The following is a 12252-nucleotide window of genomic DNA, read 5'->3' as shown; positions in this document are numbered from 1 at the left end:
GTGGCCAAACTTCACACAATCTCGATGAGCCGGTTGGACTTCGTGAAGCAGTGCTTTCCCTCTAAAACAGGTGCATCCACTGGCCGAAAAATTCTAGGCGGAAATCTTCGACAGTATAGTTGATTACGTTGGTTGCTACCTTTGTGTGTGCAGTACTTTTTAGACGCTTCAACATGAAGGCTGTGAAATTCTATCCCGGCCGCGGTGGCTGAGTTTCGATGGGGGCGAAATTCCAGAGGCCCGTGTACTGTGCGATGTCAGTGCACGTTAAAGAACCTCAGGCGGTCGAAATTTCCGGAGCCCTTTACTAAGGCGTCCCTCAAAGCCTTAGTCGCTTTGGGACGTTAAACCCCAATAAACTAAACCAAACCAATAAAAGCGTTACAGAATCAAGGACCTTGCGCAGCAAATTTTTCACGGCACCGAAAAAATATGGGGTGCAGGAAATTCATGCCAGTCGCTTTAGTGGACAGCTCCGCCTGAATGGGTCCGACGCTTAAGCATGCGAGTGACGAGGCCAGATGACCGGTATTCTTTCACGCCATAGCGATCAAGTTAGGTGGTGCTATGCGGGGTTTAAGGTTGCAAAGCAGCACCGTGGGTTATGAAAGGTGCCGTAGTGGAAGGCTTAGGTTTGATTTCAAACACCAGGGGTTCTTTAACGTGCACCGACATTACACAGCACGAGGTCGACAGAGGCTATGCGACCAAGACGTTTAGCCGAGACGGACGCTCAAAGGTAGCGGCGTTTGGTAACGGTAGCGGACGCAAGGCGTCAGCAGCGTGCAGTTGAAACGGACGAGGAGCGCCAAGAGCTTCCGGAGAAAACTAACGCTAACACATCATTGTTGCATGAATTCTATTAATCGCCCTCAGAATTTATTTAGAAATTCTGTCAATCCCGTTTCGGATTTTTGCAGAAGTGGCGCAAGAATACATACTTTAGAACAATTTCACAGCCCTCATGTTGAAGCGTCTAAAAAGTATTGCACTCATAAAGGTAGCAATGAACGTGATCAAATGAACGGAACTTTCGTCCCGTTTTGATGCTCCACTCAGCAGTAGCGCTGCACTGGCGGAACGACTTTTGATGTATCAAAATAAGATACTGAAATTTTCGGTGTGCCGTTTAACAAATTTGTCGGTAATTCCGAATGGCCCGTCGCAATTATTGTCATCAGTGTTTAGTAAAGGAAAGCAATCCTGCGTCAGAGATTGTTGGGGCTCTTGTCTTCGCGTGCTCGTTCGTGCACTTGCTACAGAAACGTTTGTAGAGCCATTAGGGTGTTTAAATACTGACTGAAAACGTTGATTTAATATGTCTCCATGTATCGCTTCAGTGTATTTCACCTTTCTATTGGAGTGTTGCGAGCTTATCCGAAACTTCTGGGGAGAGTTCTTTACAGGCTCGCCCAATGTGGTGCTAAGAAATGGTCTTTAGCAAGTCTGGTTTTACTTTTTAGCAAGTGAGTTAGAGGTTGTAATGAGTAAAAGATGAAATACTATGCTGAGCTCCAGGAAGCAGCTTTCAGGATATATGTTATATAATGGAGCCGGTTTTATCCCGTACATTTCTCTATGAACTGAAGAATGATATTGAATATGCTCTTCGGTCGAATAGTCTTTATGAAAGCCAGCCTGGTCCTTTGATTAACCGAGTTGTAAGGCTGCTGTAATCCTACTAGCGATTACGTTATAAATATCTTGTAGGCAACCGAAAAGCAAGCTGATTGGTCTGTAATTTTTCAACTCATCGACCTTTCCTTACTTTTCGATTGAGATAATGTTATCGTTACTCCAAGATTCCGGTACGCGCTAGGCCTCGAGGCATTGACTAATGGAGGTTGTAAATTTCTTAATGCGAATGCATTTCTTGGCTCATGAGGGACGTCCGCAGGATGTGTCCGCAGGTTGCATGAAGAAAAAGTGCCTACACCGTCAACCATCACTGCTTTGTCAGTAATAGAACAAAAATAGAAAATGAGAACAGATATAAAAAATAAAAATGGTAACTATAAGAATATTACTACTAATAACAATAATTTTATTTTGCCACCGTCAATAGAAATACAGGCGAGACGGGCCGGACTAAGCCTTAGATGGCTTGTACGACCAGTGCCTAAAAAAATACATATTGCCGCACTTAGTTTAGACTACCGGCGCCCCCGTGCGGTCTGTCTTCGACCTTTGTCGCGCGCCGGACTTCGTCCTCTTCTGCTCGGTGCTAGGGCCTGCCGGCTGCGCTCTGCCCAGTGTGCTCGCCAGGTACTGTTCTGCCAGGGATAGAACGTTCTACCGGCGTCCGTGACAATATGACTGAAAAGCATGAAGGATGCGTATGCAGACAGAGAAAACAACATAACAATAAACATGAAAAAGTGGCGAATAATAATAATAATGAACTCAAAAACATAAAAACGAAATAAAAAGTAAAAATACAATAAAAGAACTGCCAGAGCACTTGTGTTGTTGTCACTCTGTCTCTGTCCCTGTCCCTGTGGTGCCACACCAGTATGAATCCCCCCCCCCCCCCCCAAAAGGAAAAAAAGATGGCGGGAGTAAGAGGACCGGGAAAGGCTTTCGCATTTCAGCTGTTAGGAAGACTTAAGTGCAATCCTGTAGTTTTTCTTGCACCGTCTGCGCTATACCTGTACTGGTCTAAAAAGAAACGCTCCTTCATCAAGGGCACAAATGAGATTCAGTACTTAGCAGACGAGGATGCACTCGGTGGTTCAGTAAATGTGGCCGGGAAGTCGATGACGAGAATAATGAATTGGCTTAGCACGCCATCACCATTTTGCCGCACTACAGATGCGTGTTCTACGTGACAGCGCTGAAGTAGCCCAGAAATGGGTGCTCCTCTTTCCTCAACGCACGAACCAGCGTTGCATTTTGCGTCTTTCACTCGGGGTCTTTCAGTGCGCATGCAGCGTCAAGCAACAATTGGAACGACCTGGTACTTGCGTCAGACTGCGTTACACGTCGAGGCGCGTGATTCACATACCGTGGTACGCCCTGTCTTTCGGTCACCTTTCGCGGTAGCTCGCGACATCCCTTCATGCCGAAAGCACACCATGCACACCTTGACACAGATTGTTGTCAGCACCACCACTCTCCACCTCAACCCTCCCCCACGGAACAGCGAACATCTTTCGCGCACTTATGAAAACTCCATCCGAAACTCTCTCTGCACTTCGACGGACTTTTTTCTTATAGGGCTTGAAAGGTTTTGCGCGAACGATTCTTGGAAAGAATCGTATTGGCAAAAGGGAAACACCTTTGCGCCAGCAAGAGACGAATCAGCGCCGCCTGGGCCCTTGCATTCGCGGCACTTGGTCGGGCGGACTGACCGCCTTGCCATCACCCCAGAAAGTATGCTCCTGAACTGTGCGTGCAGCGAGTGGAGCGCGAAGCAGCTACCGAGATTGAGCGGGCTTTGGAATGACCGTAGAGAATGCAAAAGGCTCCAGATGCAGTAGTTGCCTATCGCGGAACAAAGCAGGAAAGCGTGTGAGCGCTTACCTAAGCTATGGAAATGACAGGCCGGGGAATCAATACACAGGTCCAGTGTGTGCGTGTGCGTGTGTGTGCGTGCGTGCGTGCGTGCGTGCGTGTGTGTGTGTGTGTGTGTGTGCGTGTCGTATTTTGACGTTAAGCCAATTAATCCCAATTATTTTTAAAGTAATTGACGCTAGCTATAGCTTAATTTGTAAGTGTTCGCTTAAACAACAGGTATACGGGAGGTTGAGATATTGTCTGTTCAAGCGAGCAAGTCACTAATTCAACTTCTAACTCGATGCATGCAGTTACAGTTTGGTTAGCATATTGGAAGAATCGTGGAAAATATATAGAAAGCATGTTTTTGCTTGTTAGCCTTGTGCTTATTGACTTCAATGCTAAGAAGTCCCATATTTCACCTACTGTCTCCAAGCGCCGCTAATGCCAGCAAAAAATAAAAATCATATTTTCCACATATTAAAAAAGCCAATAGTCATCTAAACAAAGAAAAGTATAGGGGATATTTTTGTATTTTATTTGTGACGCTTACTAATGGAAAACTGGTTTTGTAAGATGTTTATGGCTGAGAACTAATTGATAAGAAAGATGATTAAAACATAACCACATGCCGCCAGTGGAATTTCAACCCACGACTTCCGTATGTAGAGTAAGGTGCACTACCATCAGAGCTATAACGGTGGCTTTCGGCGGTATTTATGTTGTCTAATGTTATTTTAATACTTAGTTATTGTTGGAATTCCTTAATTATTGCTGTTTGATATGAATTTTTTATTACCGCTCTCTCTCCATAGATATGGTTGCTATGCTCTTTAACAGAGATAAAAACTTTGAGTTTATCAGTACCTCGAAGTGAACAGGCGCTTTTAACTGGTCAGTTAATTTAGGCTCAGGTACAAATCGGGCCAAGTTCAGGTAATTGTGGACAATATTACTTCCTGGACTTTCTCTACACAGGATTTTGGCACTGCACACTGGCCCACCAATGCGGTCGTCTCTTATGTGCGGAGTGTTTTAGAGTTATAATGATTCTACATGGCAAAGTCTGTCGAAGAAGTGTGTCCTGCACTGAGGCTATCATTTCAGTTTCAATAAATGAGACGAAACGCAAATACCTCCGAATAAAAAGCTTTTTCAGGCGCATGACTCTGTTTCTGTGAAGAGGATTAGGAAATAAAAGAGAACCGTTCATGCCACTATTCTCACGACGAATGGCCCTGCAAAAAACTTATAAATACTAGATCCGAACTGATTCCACTCCAAAATGGTGGTTTATAACTCGTAAGTATTGCCCAAAATTGATAACACATATTTGCATTCGGGGAATCTGGTTACCGCGTGCTTTTTTTCGCATTTATATTATTTCATCATGTCCTGAAAGTCAGTAAGCTGCCTGTGTGGAAGGTCCTGAGTGCTGCTATTGTTTAGCTTTCCTTTAAGTACGCCTGCTAAGCCACTGGCTATTTCTATGCCCTCATTTTCAGCCGAGGGTACATTGTCCAGTGTTCGCTAACTGGCCACACATCGCCGTTGCACGTAATTTTGCGCTGCCCTGTGGCCTAGAACACCTGCTCTGTAACTCTGTATTTCTTGTGTTGGAACTCGTGAAGCTGATATTTAGTCATACAGTAAGTAGGAGTCCTGTCGATGGCACAATCTACCTTGGCGCATAGATACAGACGTTGTGTTGATGGCTGCCATAATTTCGACCGAGCAAAGTACGTGAGCTGACTCATGAGACGTGTCGTCGGAAATAAGGGTGAATCTCCGCGTCGAGGTCTTTGATGTGGCAACGCAGGTGAGAAACGATATCGCTTTTCCTGTTTTCAATAGTTCTCTTTTACTGTATATTTAGCACAAGTGTCGCATAGTAGGGAAAGTAAAAGTGCTCAACATTAAGTTCTGCTCACAGCTCTACCTTTCTTTAGACATAGATCCTGCTATGATAGATCTTGTGCAGCTGCAGGAAGTCATTCTGTGGCCTTCATTAAAATTTAATTTGATAAGAATAAATAGGTTTGAGCTACTAGCCATCTCATTCGGCAAGTTGCATTTAGGTTTTCAGGCTCACTACTGAATTGAATTGTTTTGTTGCAGAAATTACATCATTACGGCAACGCTTGCACTTAATGTGGACGGAAGCGGCACTTTCTTGCCGAAGTATGAAAAGAACCTTCATATTTTAGGACTCAAGGTGCTTTTCTGTCGCATTTTGAAGCAATCACAGAAAAAATAACTATGGCATTTCGCAACCATTTGGTCAGAGTTTTAATAAACGGGCATTGCTTGATCAAAAGGTTGCGCAAGTTCGAGCTGAGCGTTTTATAAACTTGATCCGAAGCGAAACTGCTTTTAGATATCTTTGCAGTACGGCAAAATTCTCAGTCGCACTCGACAGATCTACAGAAGCCATGCGATGAAGGAAATTTATTGATGTCTTATGGTGTGTTTTAGGGGGATTTCTCAAAGTGGAGTGAATTTGTAATAGGGGAGAAGTTATTCTTTAGCATCCCAAGCGCCTCTCTACGGCTAAAAAGGAAAGCTGTGCGGTTTTCGTAAAAACTTCACAGTTGATGAAAAATTCGCCCTGTTCCTGGTCCCGGTCAAAGACGAATAATTTTTGTTTATAAATATAACTCAAGTTTTGATTTATTAACAAAACTTAAAAGCGGAAACAAGCTTCTATCGTATTTTCTGAGGTTGTGCCTCTGTGGCAAATAAAAGTAACCACATGCACGCAGTTCGAAGTCGAATGCGCGACTGTTGGCCTTTGCAATGAACAATATCCAGCAATGTTAACAGAAGAACATATAGTCTACATTAAGAATTTAATCTTATAGTTTAAAGCGATAATGCAACGCTTTATTGTTGAGCAAAAATTGCTGGATACTAAAGGGCCGGAAAGGTTAAAACTCCTCAAAACACGAGGACGTAGGCAACGAAGAACACACCAAATGCCAGGGGCGCAGATTGCGAACTGTTCATTCATGAAAACTACAACGCAGTCTACATCAAGCGACACCCAAACACGTGACCACCTCGTCACTCGAACATGTACGGATAAAATTGATGCGAGAACGCAGCTGACCAACCGTGTAACACTGCTGATACTAAAGAAATACATAAAAACCCGAGCGAAATGCACAATGGGCTTCAAGTAACAAACAGTAGCAATAATTGAGCATGAAAGATGAAAAGAAAAAAAAAGACAAATGTCATTCATCAATTAACCGGTGTAAGGGCGAAAAGTTAGAGAATAAAAACATGCAGGCGGAATGCAAAGCAACAGCCAACAGGAGCAAAAGCCTAAAAAACCAATGGTCAAGCAAAGTAAAGGTGAAAGTGACATGAAAGTTAAAAACATGAATTGCAAAAATGAAAAAGCTGGCACGGAACAGGCAGAACGGGCGCGTGTGTGGGCACGAAGAACCGTAGTAACAGATATTGAAACTCAGCCTATAACTCGTGCTCAATTTCATTCCTGAAAGACGGACCAGTGCTAAAAGAAGGTTTTACAAGTGGCCTTCCACAAGAGCAATTTGCTCTGGTAAAAGCGAAACAGAGGGTGTGCTGACACGCCTATCACTGGATTTTCTTATGAGTGGCAGCAAGTGTGTCGGCACCCACTCTGTTTCCCCAGAGGGGGTGCTGGCGACAGAGGGGTAAAGACTGGGTAAAAAATTAAAAGTAGTATAATTACTCTTAATACAAAGTTGTGTTAATTAACTGGGAATCTAGCCCATAATCCTTGGGATGCGAGTCACACGTGCTACCACTTCGCCATTTACACACCCTTTCTTCCTTTAGTGCGTGGAGGGGCCACTGAGGCACGTTCGTTCGACTTCGTTACAGGGAGACTTCGTGTGTCTAGTGGCGCGTCATGTGGTCTGACATGTTAATGAGTGTGTGTGTGTTAGAAAGAGGCTCTAATTAAAGTAGCAAATAACCATTAGAGCTGTTGCATCATACCCTTAAGGCGGACCTTAAGGGTCCGTGTAATTTCTAAGAGGTTTTGTTTGCAGACTACTTTGTCTATAGCACAGTTTGTTTATTGCACTTCTTATTCTGCGCAAATAAAAAAAAATAAAAGAAAACTGAACTTCGAGTGCTTGAAACTACAGAAAAAGAAAGCTGTTCTGTAGTAAAATGTTTGACTACCAGCAGGATATTTCACTAAGGCTGAACTTATTGATCAGCGTTCGCCCAGGCGCAGGCCGGCGGCTACAGAGAAAAGCCTTGTAATAATATAAGGAGCTCTCAAAGCCTTACAAAAGATAGCTGTCCTGGAGAGATATTTCCCTAAGCATACTGATATAATGTTTTGCTCTACTGTACTTCTTGCTTCGTAGGTGAAAATAAATGTTTATCAGGAAAATGAAAGTATCATTTCCATTGTTACTTTCTTTTCTCATACGTGGGTCCTCCTAACAGAATAGAGCCAGCTCACCGTCGTCCCCTACGAGCCTCGTGGACCTTCCTTAAAAGCCCGGTTGAGAGCTCGTGGCGCAACTCGCTTGCGGTGCGTCGGCGGTCGATCGCCTGTCAAGGCCGCGCACGTACGCGACCGCACGAAGCCGAATTAGCCACTACGCTCTCGCCCCTTGTGACCGGGATTCCCCGCAACCGTTAAGCGTCACCTGCGTGCCTCAGCTGCCGGACTCGTGCCAGGGGCGGGATATGTCGTCCTAATGCAGGTCTCTGAACTCAGACCCCGCGTTAATTTGTGCCCTTTCGTCGGCATTTGTACCGCAACCGCCGAATGCCACATTGTCAAGATCAAGAGTGTGAAAGGGGACTCCGTAGCTGGCTGCCCGAGCGCTCACACAATGTCACACTCGTAATGAGGGGGACATCGAAGGGCGCTACAGAGAAGGTAGCGCAAAGCCCCTGTTCGAACAGGTTGATGTCGGCAGCTGCACTTGAACTGTGCACTCAGCAAGAATGTCGACTGAAGCCTTACGAGGAGGCAGAATTTTCGCGGCAGATGCCAACCCAGCTTAAAGACAGAAATACCCTCCGCGCTGAAAAGGCCAACATTTACCTTCTGCCGGATCCCTACAGGGAAATGAAGTCATTCTACATTATATGGTTCTGTTGCTCCGCAAGCCCCTGACGATGTCAGCGCCCTGTATGAAGCCTCCTTGAGTGAGCATCACACAGAATGAGCGCGTGTTCTGGGTGCATCCACGAGCGTTTGTATACAGCGGCCACGCGTTCGACGATGTCCTTTGAGAGGTCGACAAGCCCGACTCCCGAACGTCGGCGACGTGACCGAGGTTTCCAACTAGCTTGTTACAGCGGCAGTCAAAATTGAATTGTTAGTCATCCATCAATGGCAGTTCATCTTTTTGGTGAAAGATCTTTGTGAAGCGCAGTGCCGAACCAGTCTTATACCTACACTTACCGTGACGCTGAGACTGGAGCGAAGGCAGGTTCCGCACACTTGCTCAGACTACAGAAAGTGGTTGCGTCACTTTCTTCCGTATAAAAGTAAAATGAATAGTTTCAGCATTATGATTAGCCTGACCACGTCCAATAAAGGAGAATGGCCCCTCTTAGTGGTCTTAAATCAGCCCTCTTCAAAATTAAAAATGCTGTATCGTTCATAGTTAAGCTGCAAATCGTTTACTACGCTCCTGTGTCCCGGCCTTCAACGGCGCTGTGCGCTGTCTGCGAAGCGGATTGCTTTGGATATGCTTCGAGATCGGCGTTTCAACGTTCTCAAACTGAGGCCGCTCATGGAAGGTGAAAAAAGCTGAAAGATGGGCTCCAAAATTTGCACCTTTATTTTATTATATAAAGCAACATTTCACGTAACCTCAGAAAGTAAAAGAAACTCCATCGATGTAGCCTATTACACGCAGAAACATTTTTAACCCAGTGTTTGGCGCATTATAGCCTTAGCTGCTTATGTGTCATAAAACGCAACACAGCACACACAGCATCGATGTCATAGTTATTGTCTCCGTGTCAAGGCAGCTCACTTCACGCAAGCATCCGGCCGCTCGTCGACTCCTGCCCATGACCATGAATGTTCATGAGGAGTTGCCGTGACGTTTAACGGCCGCTGCTAGCACACCCAATTCCCAAAAATAGATATAGCGGGCATCTTAGCAACAAAAAGTCAAGCTATAGGTGGAGTCGACGAGGAAACGTATCCAGCGTGGAATAGGGGACGTACGATGCCCTGGCGTACCCCATAGGAACAAAAGCTAGCACCGTATTTTGCGGACTATAGTCCGCTGAATGTAAATGTTTAAAAACTGATATTTCACATGATGAGGACTATCTATGGATGCGGACATTACATGATTTAATCTTTTGAGATCTTTTGAGATATCCGAAGGAAGCTAGCGTGGCTGCTAAAAAAACAGAACCTGATTGTGGCTGCGACATTCTGCCCTACTAACTGAAATAGCGAAATCAGCTCCTATACGAAATCAGCTTCGATAGGCAAGCAAATCCTGGAGCTACTTAGAGTGGCTGCTTTTCAGTGCTTGGATTTGTGAACACATGCAGAAAACTGCGACGAATAACGCCAGAGAAGCCGTAGTCCTTCTTGAAGAATGGTTGCGATGGCAGCGAAAAGACTAAGAGCCTTCCAGGCAGCATTCGAGCTCAGTTTAGTGGAGCGTGCGCAAGCAATAAAGTCGAATCGAGCAGGGGTGAAGGAATTTGACGTCGATAAAAAAAGTGGAAGGATATGGTTTGCTTCCCTGAAAAACCTAAGAAGATCTGGGCTGCTTCTCTGACATATCAGCGGACAGCCTGAAAAACTTATTTGCAGCCAAAATGCGTCCCGGGGGACTATACGTACAGCGGATGTGGACTATCTAAGGAAAAACTTATTATTTTAGGCCAAAATTTGCCCTTCCGGACTCTACACCTGCTCCCTATAGTCCCAAAAGATACTGCACTTGCGACTATCGAAGTGAGTTTTTCGAATTCTTTTTAAAAATATTTAAAAATTTTCTTTTAGCTTCTGCAAAGATATCGAACCACTTTCATCCTGCATACAGATACAATGCTGATGTGTGCAGGACACCTCTGGGGTTAAGTGCAAGAGAGCGAACTTTATTGATGCGGAAACGAGTTCATTTCTTGAATGGCGCCTTCAAGCGTATTCCTTCCTCTTCGGAAATCTTGGACATCAGCCATAGCTTTTAAAGTGTGCTCTGTAAAAACCCCGCATTGACGCACACACAAGCTAACAGGACCGTAATCCGCAGTGAGAAACACGTACACACTGGGCTGAAAACCGCCGAGTTTATATGCGCCTTTGATGCTCACGCATCTCTCTTGAATTTCAATGCTGCTCCAGGTGTGTTCTTATGCACTACATATATAGCCCATATATACAGTATAGTGAGCAAAAAAAAAACCCCGCCGCGGTGGCTCAGTGGTTACGGCATTCGGCTGCTGATCTGAAAGACGCGGGTTCGACCCCGGCCACGGCGGGCGAATTTCGATGGAGACAAAATTCTAGAGGCCCGTGCACTGTGCGATGTCAGTGCACGTTAAAGAACCCCAGGTGGTCGAAATTTCCGGAGCCCTTCACTACGGCGTCCCTCATAGCCTGAGTCCCTTTGGGACGTTAAACCCTAGCAAACCAATAAACCAAACCAGTAGTTAGCAAAAAAAAAGAGCCTATTTCAGTTTTTCGGATTTTCGTAATTTCCAAATACCAACCAATGTTTATTATCATATTAAGGGACAGTTTGTTCCCACAGCATATTTTTTGAATAATTGCTTTCTGCGCTTCGTGCAAGCCGTCGGCGATTGTTTCTTTTTTATTACAAGGTGAGGCATAAATTTCAAGAATGGCTTTCCACAATAATCTAATGCGTCAGCACTGTGCACGAAGCCTTTAGCGGCGGTAACTGCTGGACTCCGCCGAAGAATGGAGTTCAGGAATATGTCAGTAAAGGTCTTTTATGTTGTTTTAATTTTGCAGCAACTTCTCGATTTTATGCTTGGCGCTGCTGGCTTATTTGTTTCCAAGACCATGCTGGATGCGTATTTAAATGTTTTCAAATGAAATTATCTCAGAAGGCCGCCCTGGAAACTCCATGATGTCCTGAATCCTATTGTTGGCCCAATTTTTCACCAGCGCAGAGGGGTGCTTAGGGTCGTAATTTTCTTGAAACACATATCCAAATAACTGTATGGCTAAATAAATGTCCGGTTAGTAGATATGTATGCCGATTTCGAGCTATGAGACAGATGTGCGCAAGACGGGGGGGAAAGCTTCTGCGCCGCTTTTCCGCGCTGGAACAAGCAAGCAGCGGGTGGCCTCCGGGCGCACATTTATAAATATGGCCGAGTGACACACTTGCGGGACTTACTAATAGCTTCCTATTCCCCGAGAGACAGAAAATCCGCTTCTTATATAGCTCGCTGTTTTTACCGTCGGGAACACGAATGGTGTACACTACACTCTGTAGCATGGTTCGTTGCTGTTGCAACGCCTTCAGGCGTTTTCACTGCACAGGAGTAGCACGGATCGGAACGAGCAAGCTGATATGCTTGCAGATAGAAACGGTCACCTCCTCGCCTGTTTGCACAGAGCAAGGCGCTGCCAGAGAGCTGCCGACAGCGGCAATGCAGTCTATGCGAAGCTACGCGCGAGCCTATATAGAGAAGATGTAACTGGAGGTGCTAAGCCGCTGCAGCACAACGGGGTGGGTAAACGACGTACCTTGAAACAAAAGCTGTTCATGCCAGTGACTGCCTCTA

General features: G+C 45.2%; 1 pseudogene; it reads right to left on the bottom strand.

Annotated features, from left to right (window-relative positions):
• Nucleotides 1-12252, bottom strand: part of LOC149325200 (uncharacterized) — a 53560-nt pseudogene that overhangs the window by 19031 nt on the left and 22277 nt on the right.

Source organism: Amblyomma mixtum, chromosome 10, assembly GCF_055824585.1.
Source record: "Amblyomma mixtum isolate Tamu chromosome 10, ASM5582458v1, whole genome shotgun sequence".
Taxonomy (NCBI): Eukaryota; Metazoa; Arthropoda; class Arachnida; order Ixodida; family Ixodidae; genus Amblyomma; species Amblyomma mixtum.
This window is presented reverse-complemented; position numbering and strand designations above follow the sequence as displayed.